The 21,806-nt window shown below is 41.2% G+C and overlaps 1 pseudogene; it reads left to right on the forward strand.

Moving 5' to 3' along the window:
• Positions 1-3,174: 3,174 nt before the first annotated feature.
• The window catches only part of LOC141157691 (calcium-activated chloride channel regulator 1-like), a 65,811-nt pseudogene continuing 47,179 nt past the window's right edge, over positions 3,175-21,806 (forward strand).

Consider the following 21,806-nt stretch of genomic DNA (forward strand, 5'->3'; position numbering starts at 1 on the left):
CTCACTGGCTAGATCTGTGCAATTTCGCTTTAAATATGTGCAAGGTAGATATAGTGTTGTTTACAGATCACACCAGCATTTTACATGCTAATGAGTTGTGCATTGTGACCCTGTGTTTATTCCCTTTGCTATATTATATATTCATATAATTTATCCTTTCACTGATCATTCTCTCTGTCCTTTGCATGTTTCCACATACACACATCATGTGTTCACATTGCCTGCAGCTAACACTCTGTTTAGATGCGGCTTTGGCACTGGGGGGGTTGGTCGACATACGGTCTTCACGGCATCGCATCTCTCCAGTGTAAAACTCATGTCTTCCGGCGCGGCTCTGCCTCTGGAAGCGCTAATAGGCTGCGTGACTTGCACCAATGGGTGGGTGCCTTTTTAAAATAGCCCTACATACTGTCCTATTCTCCCGCAAAGGAGTTAATGCGAAACGCGCGTTGGTGTGCCTATCCTCACTCCATCCAGGTTGTACAAATGAGTATTTTTACATGTGGTGTATGCTGAGATCTGTATACCCTTTTACCAGTTGTGTCTAACTTCTATACAAACTATCAGGATAACATTGGGTTTGACTACCTAGCTCCCACATGATTATATTCTCTATTGGATACTTTATTGAGTTGAGTATACTATTGGCAGTGTATTTTATATCTTATTTGACTACCATATATTTTTCTATACAATATTGATACCTATGTTACTACTGTACTATTGACTCTTATATGCAAATTTTCATATGTATTTTGTGGCATGGATCATTGATTACCCAGTATGGGAATCTAGACTATTTATTAGACCACATCAATACTCTATCTGGATGTTATAACTTATGTATAGTTTTTGAAAAAAATCTTTTGCCTGTTGTGTCAGTGCACATACCTCTCAGTAGTAATTTGTGATATTGTTTCTGCTACCTGAATGTGTGAGGTCTCTTTGTTATGTCTTCCCTTTTACAAAATTTAATTGTTATAATTATGAATGAATAAAAAATTACTATTTTAATATTTAGCTGCATTAGCTTCCTTTTCTTTTTGGGCTCCTGTTTAGAGGAAAGCTTACACCGGTTACATACTAAAAATATCAATTCTTCCTATGCAAATCAATACACTCAAAAAGAGAATGGCCATCAGTCATTTTGCTGTATAATTGCCCTAATGTATTCCAAAATGCAAAAACTACTAGACGGTAGTACACACAACTGGTAACAAGGAAGGATTAGAAGGAGTAAGCTATTGTTTAGCACAAGGAAAAAGAACAACAAAAGCATAAGCTGTGAAATTGATCATATGTCTGTTTGTTGGACCAACTCAAAGCACAAAAAGCAAGGGAATAAAATGTACTGGTTTGCATCCACTTTTAGCATTTTTTCATTGCCGCATTCTGAAAGTCCTAACTTTTTTTTGTCGTGTTAGGCCTCATTCAGATGTTCATGTTGCACATACGTGTTAAATTTGTTTTTTTCTCAGATAAAACATGTACCCATTATAGTCTATGGGGCTATTCATATGTTCTTGTTTTTTCGCAGTTTGTGTGTCCATGCAAAACTCATGGTGACATGTCCGTTTTTTTTTAACAGTAGCATAGATGAAAAGTTCCGATACAATTCTATGGGTCTGGGATGAACACATACAGAACATGGATGGTATCAGTGTGCAGTCTTTGTGCTGTCAATATTTAACATTACTAAGGAAAGGAGAAATTTTGGCATTTATTTATCCATCCTAGAAAAACACTGATGACACATGTACCAATTTTTGTAAATGTCAAAAATATTGATGTCTGAATTAGGCCTTAAAGACATTGTCTGGCCAAAATCGAGAAGTCTGCATTCACTCTGTGTGACTACAGACTTCTGAATCCCCCCAGTGCACGCACTGTGCGCTGCGGGCATTGGCCAGTTTCTGACCCGGGATCGGAGGGTATGAGTTATGCAGACTCCCGGCCAGTGGGTGCGGTCTCGCTCTCCATGCACTTGTATGGAAAGAACCCACTCCCTCTACTAGGCCACACTCACTAAACGGCCACGTCACTAGGCGGGGCACGGCCTTGCTCAAATCAAGTGTATGGAGCGAGGTCGTGTCTACTCCCTGGCAGTATGTATAACAAAGCATCAAAAAGTTCTATAATTTATGGCAAAAATAGAAAAGTTGCATTTTATATTAGGTTGGGTTCCATGAAAAAAACTGACAGCACTCAGACCAATGTCATTCAATAGGGCTGTTCAGATGGCTGTTTTTTACACAATGACCCAATGTCCATACGAAAAAAATTGCAGCACGCACTACTCTCTTCTACATTTTGAATGAGACTTACGTATTCAAGTCTACAGGTGAACAAAATTTCTCCATCTTCTCCATTGTGAGACCGCAGAAATCAGACTGCACTCCGATATCATCGGAGTGCAGTCCGAAATTTTCCACGGAAGCATAGACTTGAATGGGTGAATGGCATCCAATTTCAGAGTAAAATCACAGCATGCTGAAATTTTCAGACAGATCCTGGCCTAACATGTATGATTAAATATGCCTCAAATTCTATGTAGACAATGTAGAGGGATTTGCCAATTTTTGCTATAAATTTTTACTTGCCAAAATATGTATTTTTTTACCTGGTCTAAGTGCTGCTCTTCTGAATCTGTCTGGTTGTTTTGCTTTTGTTCCCATACCCCTACATTAGTGAGATGTAGCCCCCTCTTCAAATTATGTAAATCCAGTACTTTTAGTGTGGTCTTTAACTCTTCTCTATGGTGTTCATGAGAACCACACACAGATGGCTTTAAAGATTGGATTTATTTATAGGAAAGAAGGGACCATATCTCAGGAACTGAAAAGCGCAGGAATAAAAAAAATAAAATAATGCCAGATTCAGAACAGCAGCATTGACACACAGTAAAAATTACATATTTTTGCCAAGTGATGAGTATTCTTTACAGTTTACTTGTAGACTACACCTGTCAGAAGCCTGATCAATAGTTCTGCTATATTGTTAAGTAGATGGTAGTGCATCCTCTCTGGACAGATATATCAGTGATCATCACTTTAAAAAATCACAGAATTTTATACATACAGTGAATATTATATCCCTGATCAAAGTATCAGGAGAAAACTTCCTTCTCCATCACTTACTGACAGTTACAGGTAAACATACACCTCCAATGGTAACAGAGATGGTTGTATGGACAGAGCAAACATATATATAGCAGGCTTTCACAATCCATTCTGTCAGTGAACAGTGCCTGTACATAGCAGAGGATGAAGCTCTGGATGCTGGCAGGGTTCATTGTGGCATCAGAAATCTTCTGGAGAGCCAACAGTTCTATGGTCAAACTTGATAATGGTGGATACGAAGATATTGTCATCGCCATTAACCCAAGTTTACAAGAAGATGCTAAAATAATCACAAAAATCCAGGTACTTCCAGAGAGATTCCTATAAGTTACATAGTAATCACACATTAGACTGTAAGCTGATAGGACCAAGGTTCTCTTTTTGCATTTGCTTTGTTCATGACTTTATTGCGATGATTACTAACTGCTTTGTAATCCACTGTGAAATTTCAATGAATGTGATGGCACTAGATAACGATTATAAGTATAAAAAATGTTTCATTAATCCATGTTTTACATTTTTTCAGGATATGATAAAAGAAGCAACTACATATCTGTTCTATGCCACAAAGAAATGACTTTTCATAAGAAGTGTAAAAATCCTAATCCCTCCATCCTGGCCCAACAGAAATTACACCAAGAGTAAGACAGAGACCTATGACAAGGTTCAGTATAAATACTCCATGTTGTTCCTATATGTTTTCTTCCATTATATTAGTAATTGATTCTCTTAGGGCTGCAGATTTATAATGGAGCTCTAAATATTGTGACAAAGTCATTGGCAAAGTACTGGAAGAAGATATTTTTCACTGAAGCTATTTGCTTTAATGATGTGAAACCTTGAAGTTTTCTCCAGCATGTTATGTGCTGAGGGGTTAATCAGCCATTTTTAATGGGCTAGGTTTTCATGTGAACAGCTGTAGAGCGGGTGGAGGCTGTTCACCATATCTCCACCACAGGGTGTGGCCTGGGCTATAAATAGCCAGCCTTTTATAATCATTCATTGTTCGGTAGGGCTGGAGAGAGGAACTCCAGTGGTTTGTGTCCTGACAAGGAAAAGCTGAACCATTTGTTTGCTAAACTCTGTGCGGGCAGATTCCCGCTATCACAAGGACTGTTCTTTGTGCTACCACTTTGTTTTGTTTTCCTGTTTTTGCCCAAAGGGCCATGTTTATTTTTACTTCACCATGGTTTATGCTGCTTGTATAATAAACCTGGGAAGAATTAAAATAGAAAGTGTTCAAGTGTCTACCTCCATGTGCTGTCGAGTGGGCCGATCTACCACAATATGTAAAGTTTACATGAGTTTGAGGTTTTTTTTTTAAATTCTAATGGTTTAATGACAATGTTCATAGCATCAGACAGACTGGGATGCCAGGAGGTCTACATTCTGCAGATATGACAAAGGATAGACCATGGGTGTGCTCAACTGTTTTCAAAACACCCACTGGAGTCAATGGAGGGAGCTATGCCCGTTCATATCTCCACTTACCTTAGCCTCATCATCAAGCAGCATGGGATGCTACAGGACCCATTTCTTCAGTGCAACCCAGTGGTGAGACCCACATTTATCAGACATTTATGCCAAATCCTGTGGATCAGCAAAGTGGCTCAGTAGTTAGCACTGTTGCTTTACGGCGCTGGGTTCCTGGGTTCAAATTCCACCAAGAACAACATCTACCAGGAGTTTGTATGTTCTCCCAGTAACGCTGGTTTCTTTCCACACTCCAAAGACATAGTGATAGGGAATCTAGATTGTGAGCCCCAATGGGGACAGTGCTGATGTTGACTGTAAAGCGCTGTGGAATTAATGGCACTATATAAGTGAGTAAAATAAATAAATAAACCTGCAATAGATCAGAATACCTCTTATGTAATTTTAAAATATAACGGAGGAATATGAGACAATTAGAGATTATTATAGATACCTGCAATTAAAAACATGTAGATTGACACACAAAGGATCAAGGAATATTTTTTTTATTGTATTATCAGAGGATAAAACCCATTTGACTAAATTTAAAGGAAAAAAAAACGTGAAAGGGGTTATGTTTAGAGATGAGCGAACCCGAACTGTAAACCTAGTGTCCAGTGCTGAACTCCCAAACAGGACTTGTCCCTGGAGTCTGTTTCAGTGTTCGGCGTTCCGGGCAAAGTCTGGGAGGAAAGCGAGAGAGACTCTGCTTCCTTTGGCAGCCATCTAGCATTTACTATGACCATTTCACAACACCAACAAGTTCAGATCCCCACTGACTTCTATGGGGTTCTGGTTAAAGTTCTGGTACCTGAATCGAACTATGGACTACGGTTTGGTCAAACCCGACGAAACCGAACTTCTACGGGTTTGCTCATCCCTAGTTATGTTTTCTGTTTCTATAGATAAAATTGCAAATGGCTGTAAAAATAAACAACTTTACAACTCACTTCTTATTTAAAATCACCTCTGTTTTTAACAATTTTATTGTTCGCTTGTTGCCTAGATTACAGGACACTACTGCAGTCTATCAGCAGTAGAGAGCACACATTTCAGGACAATGGTGCAACCATGTCAGTTGTCCAACTGTCAATCATGAGGAAAGCACCATTCGGGCAAACAGGAATCCTGTAGGCATCAGAGCTGTGCATTCTTTAGGACAAACAAGGGACAAACCATTTTACCACAGGCTGTACTAAACCTCCAGGAGATTGGAATATCTGAGAATAATCTGAGAATTTATATCCTCGTCACAACAGTTGCGATTTAATACAGATGATGCTGACATTTTTCACATGTAGTGGAGAAGATGTTTGAAGTTGCATATTTTTTGGCAAAATGTTTTGCAACTAATAACAGAAATGAATGCACAAGATTTTTTGGGTGATGTCCATTTACTTTGTATATGTTCAGACCTTCATGGCTATGGGTATCTATTACAAATCTAGAAGCCATATGTCTGTGTCGGCCTCCACAAGGCTGGGACGTAATGGTGGCCACTAGGGTTGAGCGATTATGTTCTGTCCGATGCTCGGGCCGAGCTCCGAGTATTTACAGCGGCTCGGTGATATGGTTAAATCGCTCCCGTGTGCATGATTTGCAACTGTTTGACAGCTTTATTACATGTGAGGAATGTGTAAGAAATAGACATTGGTCACATGTAATAAAGCTGTCAAACAGTTGCAAATCATGCACACGGGAGCGATTTAACCTTATTACCGAGAAGCTGTAAATACTCGGAGCTCGGCCCGAGCATACTCGGCGAAAGGGTTAATAGAACATACTCGCTCAACACTAGTGGCCACCTGCCACGTCGGCCTCGCCAGCCAGCAGGCCATCCTCAGTAGATTAAAAAGGGGGAAGTTATGGAATGGATGCAGGATCAGCCCGTCTCAATAAGCAATGGTCAGACTTCTTGTGCAACAGGAAGAAAAATTCACTTTTAATGATCACAGCTCTCCACAATAATTCATTACACTAAGCAGACAGGTCCTCATGGGGTGATGACCCCAGCTCTTTTCTGGCAATGTGTATACAGCTCTCCTCATTCTTGTTGCATATAGCACTATACGTAAACTAAAACTTTTCCCTCAGCCTGGACCTTGGCATCCACGACACCTCAGGCTTACAGGAAAGTACCTCAGTTCTCTTCCCACTCCTGGCAACTAAGGATCCTCCATAAACAGCCCATGTCTGATCCCTAACTGACGTCGTCTGGCAGTTGGGAACTTCTTGAACCGCGCAGGACATTATGTCCCACGCGGCTGCACAGATTTTGCTGTTTTCCCGGCAACAACCACAGCAAAAGTTCTGGCTGGCCTCCTTGATCTCCAGCACTGCTCAATCCCAGGGGCACAGGGTTGCCTCTCCTGGGCTTGCTCCTGCTACCCACGAGACTTCACAACAGCCCTTACACTAATTACAACAGTGTGTGTAAAAATGGCTGAAGAGCTGGCTTCCCACACCATCAGAGTTTGTGATGCCTGACTTTGCAGGGCGCCACACATGCAATGACATTTTTTTATTTCTCATACGACTAATTGTCAGAATGTGGAGGCAGATAATGCTGATCATTGGAATAATGATTTGTGGAAAAAAGGAGATAAATATTTCGAGAAAATAGTTGAAAGTAAATAAACCAAGACAAACATGGGCACCGTGGGTTAAACACTCGAAGAACTAATAACCTATATCAAATCAATTAATTTCTTTTCACACTATTACTTTTTGCCTCCATAACTGCACCCTGGTAATGATTAGTTGGAATGGCATTAACTTGGATTTAAAGGTGGTGTTCACAGTAATAATATTAGTAAAGATATACTGTATCTGTATATGATATATTCAGTGGCATATAAATATACAGTGGCACATACAAATATGCTGTATATGCCACTGAATTTACAATTTACACTGTATTTACAGGGATTAATATGATATGAAGTTATACCAATTATCAGTAAAACAATTATAGTATAACTAAATGTATAGATTAAGGAGAAAAAAAAGTGTGCAAGGGATTGATTCCCTAAGAGGGTGGGCTTCTTTTAGTTTCCAATGCAGACAGAGAAGTGGGAGAAGATCGCTACTGCAGCAATCTGCCTCCCTGCCAGAAAAAATAGATTTTTTTCAATTGATTGGTATGACCCTAATAATAGTGCAATCATTATTTTACATCAATTACATTGACTAATTTTCCCGAATATGTTCCACCTAGGCGGATGTTATTATTGCTAGCCCTTACCTGAAATACAGAGATGATCCATACACTTTACAATATGGACGCTGTGGGGAACCAGGAAGGTACATCCACCTAACACCTAATTTTTTACTGGATGACAGTCTAATCTCAGTGTATGGACCTCGAGGTATGGAAACTTAGAACAGAATATTTACAGAGATTTTCCACTACTGTGGTACTGATGACATGTTCTTGGATGGGACATCGATATCAGATCGGTGGTGGACTGACATCCACCAACCCCACCAATCGGTGTTACCAGCTCTAGCGGCCATGCGGAGCTGGAACAGCCCAGCTCTATACACTGTTTAGTGACTGCTCACAAATGCTAGGACCAGAGCTGAAGTGCTGGGAGCTGTCACTCAACAGCGTTCATCGCTGTGCTGTTCTGAGTCAATGTGTGACCTCGACTGATCTGATATGGATAACCTATCCCACTGATAGATCATTATCATTGAAATAGTGGAAGATCTGTTTAATGTTGCTTTGCTGCAAATAAATTGATGTTGATTTTAAATTAAATTTATGATTATTTTTTCATCCTAATGCATAAATGTGTAAAACATGCAGAATTATATCTTTAGAGTCTTACTCTGTAATCAGTAAAGCACAGGCAACTGTGCGTGTTAATTTGTATTTTTATGGCACAGAATTTTACAATTTTACTTGCATTTTACAATCTTGCATTCTTATTCACATTATATTTCAGTACATTTTCTCTTAAAGGGAAGCAATCATCAGAAAATGGCCTTATTGTTTAAATAATTTTGTGGGTTTAACACATTTTTCAATTATTTTTAGCAATGTTTTTTTTCCAAATCACAATCTGTATTAAAAACAAACTAATATGCAAATTGCTTCTTCAGAGAGGAAGAGGACTTGAACTCTATAGCGCCACCTGTTAAAAGCAGCAATCCTACAAGTCACAATCGACCCTTTAACAAGTCTTGCAATATGGCAGGATAAAAGCCAAATCAGAATCTCAATTTGCAGAAACAGTGTTTCAGGCTATTGGTCCTCATCAGTGCAAAGGTGGGAGGCTCTGAACTGAGGTCTAAGGGGTAACATTTCTCCTTTTGGAGAGTGATATACCAGCTCTGGCATGCCAAGGTAAAGAAGTTTATTTGCCATGCACTGCTCCTCAGGGACCTTTAATATGCAAATAAGCCTCCTTATCTTGGCATGCCAGATCTGGTATATCACTCTCCAAAAGGAGAAAGTTACCCCTTAGTCCAGAGCCTCTCATCTAGCCAAGTCAGCTCTCATAGTTTGCACTGACGAGAGCCAATAGCCAAAAACATCGTGTCTGCAAATTGAGATTCTTATTTGGCTTTTATCCTAGATCATACTGCAAGATTCGTTAAAGGGTCGATTGTGACTTGTAGGATTGCGGCTTTGAACAGGTGGCGCTATGGAGTTCAAGTCCTCTTCCTCTCTGAAGAAGCAATTTGCATATTAAAGTTCCTATAGGAGCAGTGCATTGCAAATAAGCCTCCTTACCTTGGCATGCCAGAGCTGGTATGTCACTCTCCACAAGAAAAACCTTTACCCCTTAGACCTCAAATAAAATAATAGAAATCTTGCAATTTTCATACTGGCCACTAGGCAATTTTTTTCTGTTGTTTCAAGAAGCAAAATGTGTACATGGCCACGGTGATCAGACCTGACCCCATGTTTTGTATTGAAGCATCTCATGAGCCTGAGTAAAGGTCATTGTGATCGGAGGAGGATAGGGGCAACTGTTACATCGACTATTGTGAATGGTGGATCCTGTGTTATCAGCTGTATATAAAGGTGCTACCAGGGGTGTAACTAGAGTCCTATTGGCCCCAGGGCAAGTTTTGGAGTTGACTCCCCCACTCACCTTCACAACCACTAGGTTGTAGCTTTGATGTGTGGGCCCTTGTGGCCCTGCTACAGTCTATAAACATATATGTTCGCCCTTCCTCAAAATGACCCAAAAAACACAGGGGTGGACAAATAACTTTCCTGAGCAGCCAAGTGAGCATTTATCAGCAAGCAGTTTCTAACTATTTGCCTGTTTTACCATGCGTCAATCTCTCCCTTCACAGATCTCTCTCGGTAGTTATTCTCCTGATTCCTATTACGTCAAGTCGACTGAGCAGTTTCTTCATCACCCAGTAGAATAAGCAGGTAGTTAGCAACTACAAGCCGTTAAGTGCTTAGCCCCATAGAAAAAAATGTCTCTGATAGCATCTTTAAACAATAGGTAATTTTCTGATAGCTTCCCTTTAAGTTCTAAAATTATTGTAACCAAAGAACTTCTTTCTTTGAGTCATAGAACATCGTTGAGGTCCTTTTTAATAATGATGTAAGAAGTTAAAGCTTTATGGAAACTCTTTGGAGGCCTTCAAACAGACTTAAATAGATTCATAATTCTTAATATTTTGGAGTGATTTAGCTGCAATAATTGCCCAATGATTCATTGAGCACCGGTTATGTTTGGTAACACACATCTTATTTATATGTCTTAAGGAAGAGTGTTTGTCCATGAATGGGCTCATCTTCGGTGGGGTGTCTATGATGAGTACAGTACAGACACTCCTTACTACATCGGAAGAAATGGAAAAGTAGAAGCAACAAGGTGCCCATTAAATTCTTGTACTTACGTATAGAATGGTGAAGGTGGCATAAGTTCTAAGTAAAGCGATTTCCATTATAGCATTGATAACATTATAAAAAAGGAAGTTAACAAAATGGTGTCATTTGATCATTGTCTGTACAAAAAATGAGGGAAGTTTTACATTTTACATACTATTTTGGGTAAAAATAGTTTCTGGTTGACCCTGTATAAAATAACTTTAATACATTTTGATATTTTTTCCTCCATATATTCATATAAAGAATGAGCTGGGAGAATTGGGTGCAGGAGCGTACATAAAAATTATGGGGCCCCATAGCAAAAGTCCTAATTTACCCCTCCACACAGGATGATAGCCCCCACATAGCCCTCCAAATAATATAATGCCTCCCATAACTAGACAGCAGGCATCCTGATGTAGTATATTGATTCCATCCCTAGACTAAATGAGTGTGATTTGCTAATTAAAGGCATCTATTTATAATGATCCTTCCTTCGGAAACCCTTTAAATAATAAAAAAAAACCTCATATTTACAGTGCTTGTATTTGTTTCCTGCTTAATCATTCTATCTTTTGAGCAGGAATAACATTTATGCTATTTGTATTCCAGGTGTTTCAGATACATTCTTGGTCTAAATGTTAAGAGAAAAGATCAGTGTCAAGGAAACACTTGTGAAATGAAGTTCTGCAATTTTGACCAAAAAACAGGCCTGTATGAAACTGGTTGTGTCTTTGTTCCAGAGAAGAACCAAAATATCAAGCAGTCCATCATGTATTTGACGCGCCCCCTGGGACATATTCCTTTTTTGAGGGGAATACCCGGCACCGGATCAGATGGGGGTTGTAGTCTTCCGAGTGGCTGTGACCCGGTCCCGTGCCCAGGGCGTCAAGCTATGTGTTATGTGGCAGTCCTTACTGATGTTATTAGAGTTCTTTTTGTGTCGACTACGCCACCCGTTGTAATGCGGTCACTGTGGCCGCCGCTGCAGCAGGGTCCGCTGAGGCTGATGGTGGATGTGCAGCTTGGTGGGATAACCCCCAACGGGAGGGGTATAGCCTCAGAGGGGACAGGCGCAGAGGATGGGGGTTGTGGTGGTGCAGCATAGATGATAAAGGAAGACAGAGTCGGGTTGTGCAGTTAAGGGTTTTACTCACTGCTGATGTTCCTGGTCACTCTAGCTCCAAGTGACCACCCGAGCCGTGCTGCGTCCACCAGGTCCTGGATCCGGCCAACCCCCCAAACAAGTCCGGAGCGTGGCCCTGAGCTCCCCCTCTGTCCTTTCTTCAGCCGTCCCCACCAGTGATTCACCTAAGTCCAGCTCCCTCGGGCCTTCTGTTGGGCAACCTTTGGCCTTAGGTTCCCTGACCCTTCCTGTGGTGTGCCTTCAGGGTGAATGTAGTGGGTGACCGTGACAGACACTGCCCACGGTCTCCGGTCTCTGGCTGGGGAATGTCTTTACCCCCACCAGCTTGGGTTCCGGTACCCTCTTGCTGACTCCTCACCCGGTGCTCTAATTTGGGTTCTTGGGTCCCTTCTTTGTCTCCCTCTGGGTCTTTCTTCACTCCACTCTCGCTCTTCAGGGCCTCTCTTTCTTTCAGCTGCTCCTCTGCCAGCTTCCGCTCCTCCTCTCCTGCTGACTTGTCCTCTGCACTGACTGACTCTCTGCGTCTGACAGGCTCCTCTGCGTCTGACCCTGATCCTAGTTGGTGCCCTCCTTATATATCCCTCTATGTGTGAGCTCAGGTGACCAGCACCCAATGAGCTCCTATCACTACCCAGACTGCTCCCCCTATCTGCCCCTACACTACATGGGATGTTCCTCCCCCCTCCCACTCCAGCCAGGAACAGGCTCGGTCGCACCTGCACATTTCTAAGTGGGAGTGCCGTCGGCCTGCTCCCCGGAAATGGGATGTATGTAGTGCATGCAGTCTATCTGAGCTCAGTTCCACACTCCATCCTTACCCGGGAGTGGAATATCACACCTCTGGCTGAGGTGCAATACCCCTGTAGCAGCCGAATCCTCAGGGTGCTACATATTCACAGGCAATCCCATCTGTGAGTATCGATGAATATTATTACCTGGTTCATATTCTTATTAAATTAAACCTCCTAAATGAATCATGAATATCTCCATGAATACAACGCAGGTGCTTCACTTTTGTCTTTGTTATTGCCTAAACTTGAATGTACTGTATATTAGAAGATTTAGAAAAGCAATGTCATTATTTGTTTGTACATTTATTATTTAAGTGTGTTGTCTTCATCAATTATAATTGCAATTACAGTTTTCTAGATCTTTACTTGTATTCAGTGAATAGGAACGTTTATTATTTTCTTTCTGTTGGATAGAAATCTGTCCTGGTCATGTGGGTAATCAGATATTCCTCTCTTTACAGGTATAGTACAGCTATCAGTGCCGTTTTTTTGTTTGTTAGAGGAACACTCATAAACAGAGGTGTAGTCCCCGCCAAAAAAGTGCGAAGAACTCTATGATTTGAGCAGCATAGATAGAGCTAGCGGCACTGGAGAAGCTAGAAATGGAGGAAAAACTATTAAGTTAGCATCATAATTGTGAATGTGCTCATGAAAATTCAGGCCATGATTATACAAATAATGGTATGGCAAGGTATTGCATAATACCACCATGAAGTCAGCATATAGTGGTACTGTATGTACCAATTCTTTGCAAGCCATGTTGATGATTAGAGTACAGTATAATCCAGTGGCTGATAGGTGAAAATGTCTCTGATTATAGACTTTCATTTTCTTTTTCTTCTCCATCCAGCCCAGAGTGCTATAATGGCTTCTCCTGACATACTGTAGAGTTTACTGCCCATATATGTTTGGCCATTCACTTGTGTAGCCATTTCCAATGTCTATAGCAATACAAATATATTCAGAATTCAAACCAGATCCATAAATTCATTCACATTAAGTAACCTTCCTATATATATAGACAAAGCTTAAGAAGATTGGTTACAAGATAAAATGATATTGTTGAGAACATAAGGACTTGAGGATTCCATTACCTCCCACCTCTGAAAGTCTGAGTCCATCTTTCCCTGCAGCACCACAGGCTTAGTTCGCCCAAATGCCCCAACTTCCATCTCGAGGTCCCCAGGCCGACAGACGGATTCGCACGGAAGGGTTCTATGGCAATCCACTGCCCAGAGTAACGGGCTCATGTTGGCCCTAGCAGCCCACTGCCTATGACCACTGCTGTCATTTCACCACATTTTCTCTAACTAATTTTTGCACTTCATGAACTTGGCACTAACTCTCAGCTACCCCTCCCTAATCTGGGCCAGCCATAACAGTTAACCCTTTCTAGGCTATACTGTAGCCCCACGAGGTTTTGCTTTCAGATAGCACACATTACTATCAAATACATTTAGCCACTTGGGGTGTCAAGAGTGGAACATCATCTCCACCACTCCTATACATGGGCCCAAAAGATAAAGTGGCAGTGGCCTAGTGAAAAGGTCCTATGGGAACTTAAGTTTAAAATGAGTATCCCCTTTTTAACACCATATTATGAACAACTTTGTATGCTGATTCAGTTTTTATGATTATATGGATGAGAGTTCATTTTTTCTGTAAGAGTGCTTGAAATCCCCAGTTTCACTTCACAGAGTAAAATCCTAAAATTGTGTTGAGACAGAGCTGAGAAACCTACTGCACACTGTCTTATTATTGAGATTAATTTATGACAAATGTATTTGTCTTGATTTATAAGTGAACGATTAAAGGCTATAGACAACGTCATAGCATTAGCCTATTCGATTTTTACAAGGAAAATGAAGCAAAAGGATATCAGTCCCATGAACCAAATGTGTATTATTAGCAGAATATGGATTTTATAACTTAACATTTAATAAATCATTAAAATCAGAAAATGTATAAAATGACAAAAAAACAAGACATAAAAGACAACCAGAAAATATAATATTGATGGTTTTGATATCCCCAGTTAAATACTATTATGTGCTAGTAGGATTAAGTCTATTATATAAAACATAGGGCACTTCATTGATTACAACAAACATTTATATTAGTCAGACTGTACTGGTAGGCAGGCTCATTTCTGGTTGTCTTTTGTGTCTTGTTTTTTTGTCATTGTATACATTTTAATGATTTATTAAATGTTAAGTTTTAAAATCCCTATTCTGCTTATACTACACTATAGAGAACGTTAACATAGAGTAAAAAGGGTTCCCTTCCTTCCCCAATAAATTAACTTTGGCAAAGAAAGTTGCACTAATGTTCAGTCTGCAATTGCTACTTCTTCATTATTCAGACACCCTGATATGCAGTTTTCTAACCTATCCTAGTTTCTGACTTCTCAAGTGTGTGTTGCTACTGGTAATACATGCTGGATATGAGTTCTGTGTTCCAGCATGCTGCTTCCTATACTAGCTCTAACATATCAGCACAGCTTCATTCCTGGAGTGATTTCCCTTCATTTCTCCTTTTTCTTATCTGCAGCATGTAGATGTTGCCTCCCTGAGACAGTAGATGCTCCCTCCCTCACTGCTTTTTACAACTGTGAGAGAGAGGATGGAAAGAACACTCAGAGTCATCAAAGTTAGGGGCAGAATTTTGAAAGATTTACATCACATTTTTCAGACCAAATAGCAATGTAAAGGAATTTACAGCAGCAAAGTTTTAGGAAATTTCCAGTGAAAACTATTTAGAACATTGTTTACTTATTTTGTTATTTGCTTTTTAAATTCAAAAAAAGTTTTAAGGTACGCTTCGCCTTTAAAGTAAAATCAAAATTGAAATACCTATACAGAACATATTCATTGCTTATTTTACATATTTTTGTCTTTTCAGGTAACTGAATTCTGCGATTCCAGTACCCATAACATTGAAGCTCCAACTCTACAGAATAAAATGTGTAACTCTCTCAGTACATGGGAAGTCATAATGAACTCTACTGACATTGCATCCACTCCTCCGATGTACAGCACCAATATTCCTGTCCCTACTTTCACACTTATTCAGAAAAGAGACAGGGTGGTCACTCTTGTCCTAGATGTTTCCGGAAGTATGTCCATTGTAAGTTATTAATACTGTTATGATCTGCAACATGAACTAAGGAAAGATAGGGGAAAGCTGTCTCTACAGTAAGACTAAGCTGAATCCCTACGATGTAGCGGGCTGCCTGTTCCTAGCGAACAGACCCGCCTTAGTCCTCGGCTAGTCTGAACGGAGACCTATAGCATAAGGGGAGGGGTCCCTAAAAGAACTAAGGACTGGGACAAAAATGGGACACCTCATAAACAGAGAAGTTGTTGCAGAACACAAAAATACAAACTGACAAAAATGTACTAAAGGTCCCAGAAGGACCAAACGAACTGACAGAGAAAGGCACTGAAGCACCTGGCTAGAGAAACAGTCAAACACTGAAGTCCAGCACAGCCAAAAGGGCGGAGCTGGAATATAAAGGCAGGTGGTCACGTGACCGCAAAACACAAGATGGAAAAAACAAACAGGAGGGTTCTAACAAATACCACTGTATGTTGTATTTTTATAATAAATATATTTTTTATTATAAATATAATTTTTATTATAAAAGGTATTTTCTCATGCGGAAGATTTGGTGCAGAAATTTTGTTACTTAAAATCATTCTATAGTAGGCAAGGCATTTTTTTCTGCAACATCTGCGTGGCGCTTATAAAGGTCCATTCCGATTTCTACAGAAAATCTGCCAATTGTGAACATACAATAATTGGATGCAACTAGTGATGAGAAATTAAAAGTATCATCCTGCAGCATGCTCTTGTGTCCCCAAGACAAAACTTTCTGTTCATTGTTATGTTGGTTTAGTTTTACCATTGTGTGGAACCAAATCACCATCCATCTCAATACACAAATATAAATTGGTGTTCTGGTTATCATTAGAGATGAGCGAAACCGAACTTAAAAGCTCGGAGTTCATACGAGACAGTTAATGTCCGGTGCTAAGCGACAAGCACAGACTTCTCCCGGAAGTATGTTGCAATGTTTGGAGTTCTGGGAGAAGTCTGGGAGGAGAGAGAAAGAGAGTATATTGCAGGTCAAAAGTTTGGGACCCTGTTGTTTTCAATGGTGGTTGGGTTCTGGTTCAAGTTCGGGTACAGTTCTGGTAACCAAACTTTGGAATAAAGTTCAGGTCAGGTACCAGAACCTGAACTTCATATTTGGTCATCATGTGGTCCTTGATATGGCTGGTGATTTGGATCCATAAACTGACAGTACATATTTGACTCTAAGTTAAATGACAAGCAATATTGCATATTGCTTGGCATATATCTCAAGTTGTAAAGTTACACGTATTTATCTACCACATCACTAAAAACAAGGCACATAAACAGATGGGACCCCACGAAAGCTAGGTACCAACTAGTATTAGAGCTGTAGTAATGCTCGCCATATTAGTTAGCTAACACAACCACTTATCCACTTGTAAATGAGAAAATACATGATGCAAAGATATTCTATCAACATTATTAAAGAGGATGTCCACTAATTTTACATTGATGTCCTATCTTTAGGATAGGGCATCAATGAATGATCGGCCGGGGTCCGACACCCGGCGCCCCCTCCGATCAGCTGTTATCGGTGGCAGCTGCTGGCCAGAAGTACTTACTTGTAGTGGCCGCCGCGGGGTACTGCACATCCGCCTCCTATGCAATTTAATAGGAGATGGATGTGCAGTACCCTGTGGCGGTCATTACAAGTAGACAGAAAAACTCCGCAAGCAAGTACTTTCGGCCGGCGGCCGACACCACCGATAACAGTTGATCGGCAAGGGTGCCGGCCGATCAGACATTGCTGTCCTAGCCTAAGGATACGGCATCAATGTAAAAGTAGTGGACAGCCTCTTTAAGCGCGGTTGGGTTCAGAGGTGGAAATAGAATGTGTGTGTCTGGTTTTTTTTTTAAACTCATTTTATTGAAGAATTCTTCATAATAAATATTAAAAATATACAGTTGATAAGAAATAAATCAGGATCCTGTTGCAAACATCTGTAAAAGTATACAATTTAGACAATAATACAGGTATTGTACGTTTAACAAAAGGTAATTGGAATACAATAAGATAAATTTATACATAGGACATTGCACTCATCTCAAGTATCGGAATTGTGTGAATGTGATCTAAGTATAATTCAATTCAAGACAAGAGCACACTCTTCTTGATCTATTTTTATGTCAGGAATCTCATCACATGTATTTTGTTAAACGGATCACATCAGGGTATGTAGTGCGAGGAAGACAGTGCGTTGGGAGACAGGTGTGTTAGAGGTGAATCGCACCATTTTCCCCAAATTTGATGGAATTTTTGGTATCACCCTCTATTCCTATTCACTATATCCTCATATGGTATTATGTCGTTGACTAATTTTCTCCAATGTGTGATGGTAGGAGATATTCCCCCTCATCCATCTCAGTGCTATTGCAGCATGTGTGTGTTTACCCCCATATTCTGGGGTGAGACTGGTCCCTTTGTAGATGGGGCAATATCTCTATAAATACTATGTTTTGTTCAGGGGTATATCCGATAATCCATAAAAACATCAATGGCGCATCTCGTGTTGATGGTCTTACTACTATATTTGGTTTTGTACAGAGGTCCTGCAATAGAGTGTCATCATGTTCAGTGCTCTAGCAAAAAAGATGCCCTATATGCAGTTCTCAGTCAGAAAATATCCCATATGCAAAACTCTCCAAATAGAGTTCACTAGCTTGAAAGTACCTTAAGTAGAGTGCTTCAGCCCGAGTGTAACTCCATATACTGCGCCAAAGCCTAAGGGTCCCAATATTCAATGTTTCACCTAGGGAGCCCCTGTCAAAAGGGTAGTCTGTTGTATTCAAGGCACTATTCTGCCTGCCATTTGCCTCATTCCTGATAAGGACATCTATTACCCTTTACCTAAATAAAAACTTTTAAAAACTTACTTTTCATTATTTTATACAAACAGGGATATCGCCTTGAGAGACTCTATCAAGCTGCAGACGTTTTTATCACTCAGATAATTGAAACTGGATCCTCTGTTGGAATCGTCACATTCTCAAGTGATGCGTATGAAATTTCACCATTAGTGAAAATAACCATCAATGTCCAACGAAACAATCTAAAAGCTCTTCTTCCAACTGTGCCCATTGGTGGAACAAACATCTGCATAGGAATCCTGACTGGTTTTAAGGTACATAATGATTATATACGTATTACACTCCTATAAGCTGCCTCCGAGAGCAGGGTGTCCAGTAGTTCTCAATGTGGTTGAGTGCTTCCACACAAATCTGGGAGTTTTAGGAGAATGCATAAAGTTCTTCCTCTTCTGCCAGGGGTCGACTCAGGAGAACCCCTGTCTGAGCTCCATACACACTCACAAGAGATGAGGTTGAAACACTTAACAGGTTTATTTAAAAGAGGATAAATGGTGACGATTGCAGAGGGAATAACGAGGAACAACAAACAGATAATATTACACTATCTACTATACAGGCACAAAACTGAACGCTAATGATAGCACAGGGCAATCTCTAGGGGTACAACAGTACCGCAATCACACATAAGTTCCCCAAGTTATTACCGTATTTTTCGGACTATAAGATGCAACGGACCATAAGACACACCTAGGTTTTAGAGGAGGAAAATAAAAAAAATGTAAGCAAAAAATGTGGTCATGATGCACTTTTAAGGGGGAGAGGGTCTTCTGCTGACACTGGTATAGAGGTAATGTCCCCCAATTCTGACAATATCCCGCAACCTGGTATATATTCCCCTCCCTTCCTTTTATACGTGGTCCCCATCCCCATCCTGGTATGCCTGGCATCCCTCCATCCTGGTATGCATGGAACCCCATCATCCTGGTATGCATGGCACCCCTCATTCTTATCCTGGTATGCATGGCACCCCTCATCCCTGTCCTGGTATGCATGGCACCCCTCATCCCTATCCTGGTATGCATGGCACCCCTAATACCCATCCTGGTATGCATGGCACAGCAATCCCTGTCCTGGTATGCATGGCACCCCTCATCCCTGTCCTGGTATGCATGGCACCCCTCATCCTTATCTTGGTATGCATGGCACCCCTAATCCCCATCCTGGTATGCATGGAACAGCAACCCCCATCCTGGTATGCATGGCACAGCAATCCCCATCCTGGTATGCATGGCACCCCTCATCCCTGTCCTGGTATGCATGGCAAAAATTTTGGAGGAAAAAAGTGCGTCTTATAGTCCGAAAAATACGGTAATTTATTTTACTAATTTACAGTGGGGAAAATAAGTATTTGATACACTGCCAATTTTGCAAGTTTTCTCACCTACAAATAATGGAAAGGTTTGTAATTTTTATCGTAGATACACTTCAACTGTGAGAGACAGAATCTAAAAATAAAAATCCAGAAAATCACACTGTATGATTTTTACATAATTAATTTGCATTTTATTGCATGAAATAAGTATTGTATATACTCGTATGTAAGCCGACTTTTTCAGCACATTTTTGATGCTGAAAAAGCCCCCCTCGGCTTATACTCAAGTATATACTTACTTATAGTTCCGGTTGTTGAAGGTTGTGGGGGGGGTTGCGGCGGCGGAGGAGCGGTGCACAAGCAGTAGCCGGCTGCTGCAGCTACCACGTGTGCCCATTGCTAAATAAAATGAATATTCACTCTTCTCCACGCCCTTGGGCGCACACTGTAGCCGCAGTCGCCAGCTTACTGCTGCGGCTCAGCAATCTTCTGTGCCCGCTACTAGAAAGAATGAATATTCACTCTTCTTCACTCCCATGGGCATGGAGAAGAGTGAATGTTCATACTTTATAATAGCGGGCACACAGGATCACTGAGCCACAGCAGGACGCCGGCGGCTGTGGCTACAGTGTGGGCTATTAAAGAAAATTAATATTCTCCTCTCCATGCCCATAGTTCTGGCGTTGAGAAGAGTGAATATCCCCACAGCTCACCTCAGCGTCTGAGGGCACATGGCAGTGATGTCATGCACTGCTCAGATGCTGAGATCAGCTGCTGGCAAACAGGATGCAGCGCTGGAGCAGAGGGAAGGAAGGTGAGAAGAAGTGTTGATTTTTTTTCATGTGTGCAGTGATGGGGGGCCATGCTTACCAGGATGGGGTTGGGGATGGAGGGCCAGGGTTACCAGGATGGGGTTCCATGCATAACAGGATTGGGGATGAGGGGTCCATGCATACCAGGATTGAGGTCCATGCATACCAGGATTGGGGATGAGGGTGCCATGCATAGCAGGATTGGGGGATGAGGAGGCCATGCATACCAGGAATGGTGATGAGGGGGCCATGTATACCAGAACTGGGGATGAGGGGGCAATGCATACTAGGATTTCAGGATGAGTGGGCCATGTATACCAGGATTGGGGATGAGGGGGCCATGCATAACAGGATTGGGGAAGAGGGGGCTATGCATACCAGGATTGGGGATGAGGGGGCCATGCATACCAGTATTGGGGATGAGTGGGCAATGCTTACCAGGATGGGGAAATTCACCAGTAGCTGCTGCATTTCCCACCCTAGGCTTATACACGAGTCAATAAGTTTTACCAGTTTCTTGTGATAAAATTAGGTGCCTCGGCTTATATTCAAGACAGCTTATACTCGAGTATATATGGTATTTGATATAATAAAAAAACAGAACTTAATATTTGATACAGAAACCTTTGTTTGCAATTACACAGGTCAGACATTTCCTGTAGTTATTACCAAGTTTGCACACACTGCAACAGGGATTTTGGCCCAATCCTCCATATAGATCTTCTCCAGATCTTTCAGATTTCGGGGCTGTCGCTGGGCAACATTGAGTTTCAGCTCCCTCCAAAGATTTTCTATTGGGTTCAAGTCTGGAGACTGTCCAGGACCTTGAAATGCTTCTTACGGAGCCATTCCTTAGCTACCCATGGCTGCGTATTTCGGGTCATTGCAGAGGAGATGCTGGGGAGCAAAACAAGCGCAAATAGAAGGTGGGCAGCAAAACAAGCGCAAATTGAATGCTCTCCAATATACATTGTAAACGTTCAAATCATTCAAAACCTTCTCCTCCTACATTTTATTATATGGTGTTGCTCACCCTTTTTCCCTTTATCTTCTTTTTTTCCCACATCTATCATCCCGTTTTAACTGACAATTTGTTTTGTACTTCTGCTTGTGGCGTGCCCCCGGGGCTGTGTGTGCACGCGTGTGGGTTACCCGGAGCCGGGTCTCTGGGGGTTGTAGTCTCCGTGGCGGCGACCCGGTCCCATGGCTCAGGGTGGTCAAACCAGTGGCAGTCTTTTATAGGGTTTTTATGATTTAATGTCCGACTACGCCACCCATGGATTGCGGCTATTATGAACCGCCGC

This window comes from Phyllobates terribilis, unplaced genomic scaffold (genome assembly GCF_046119375.1).
Source record: "Phyllobates terribilis strain yellow unplaced genomic scaffold, ASM4611937v1 Scaffold_8__6_contigs__length_399053987, whole genome shotgun sequence".
NCBI classification, from domain to species: domain Eukaryota; kingdom Metazoa; phylum Chordata; class Amphibia; order Anura; family Dendrobatidae; genus Phyllobates; species Phyllobates terribilis.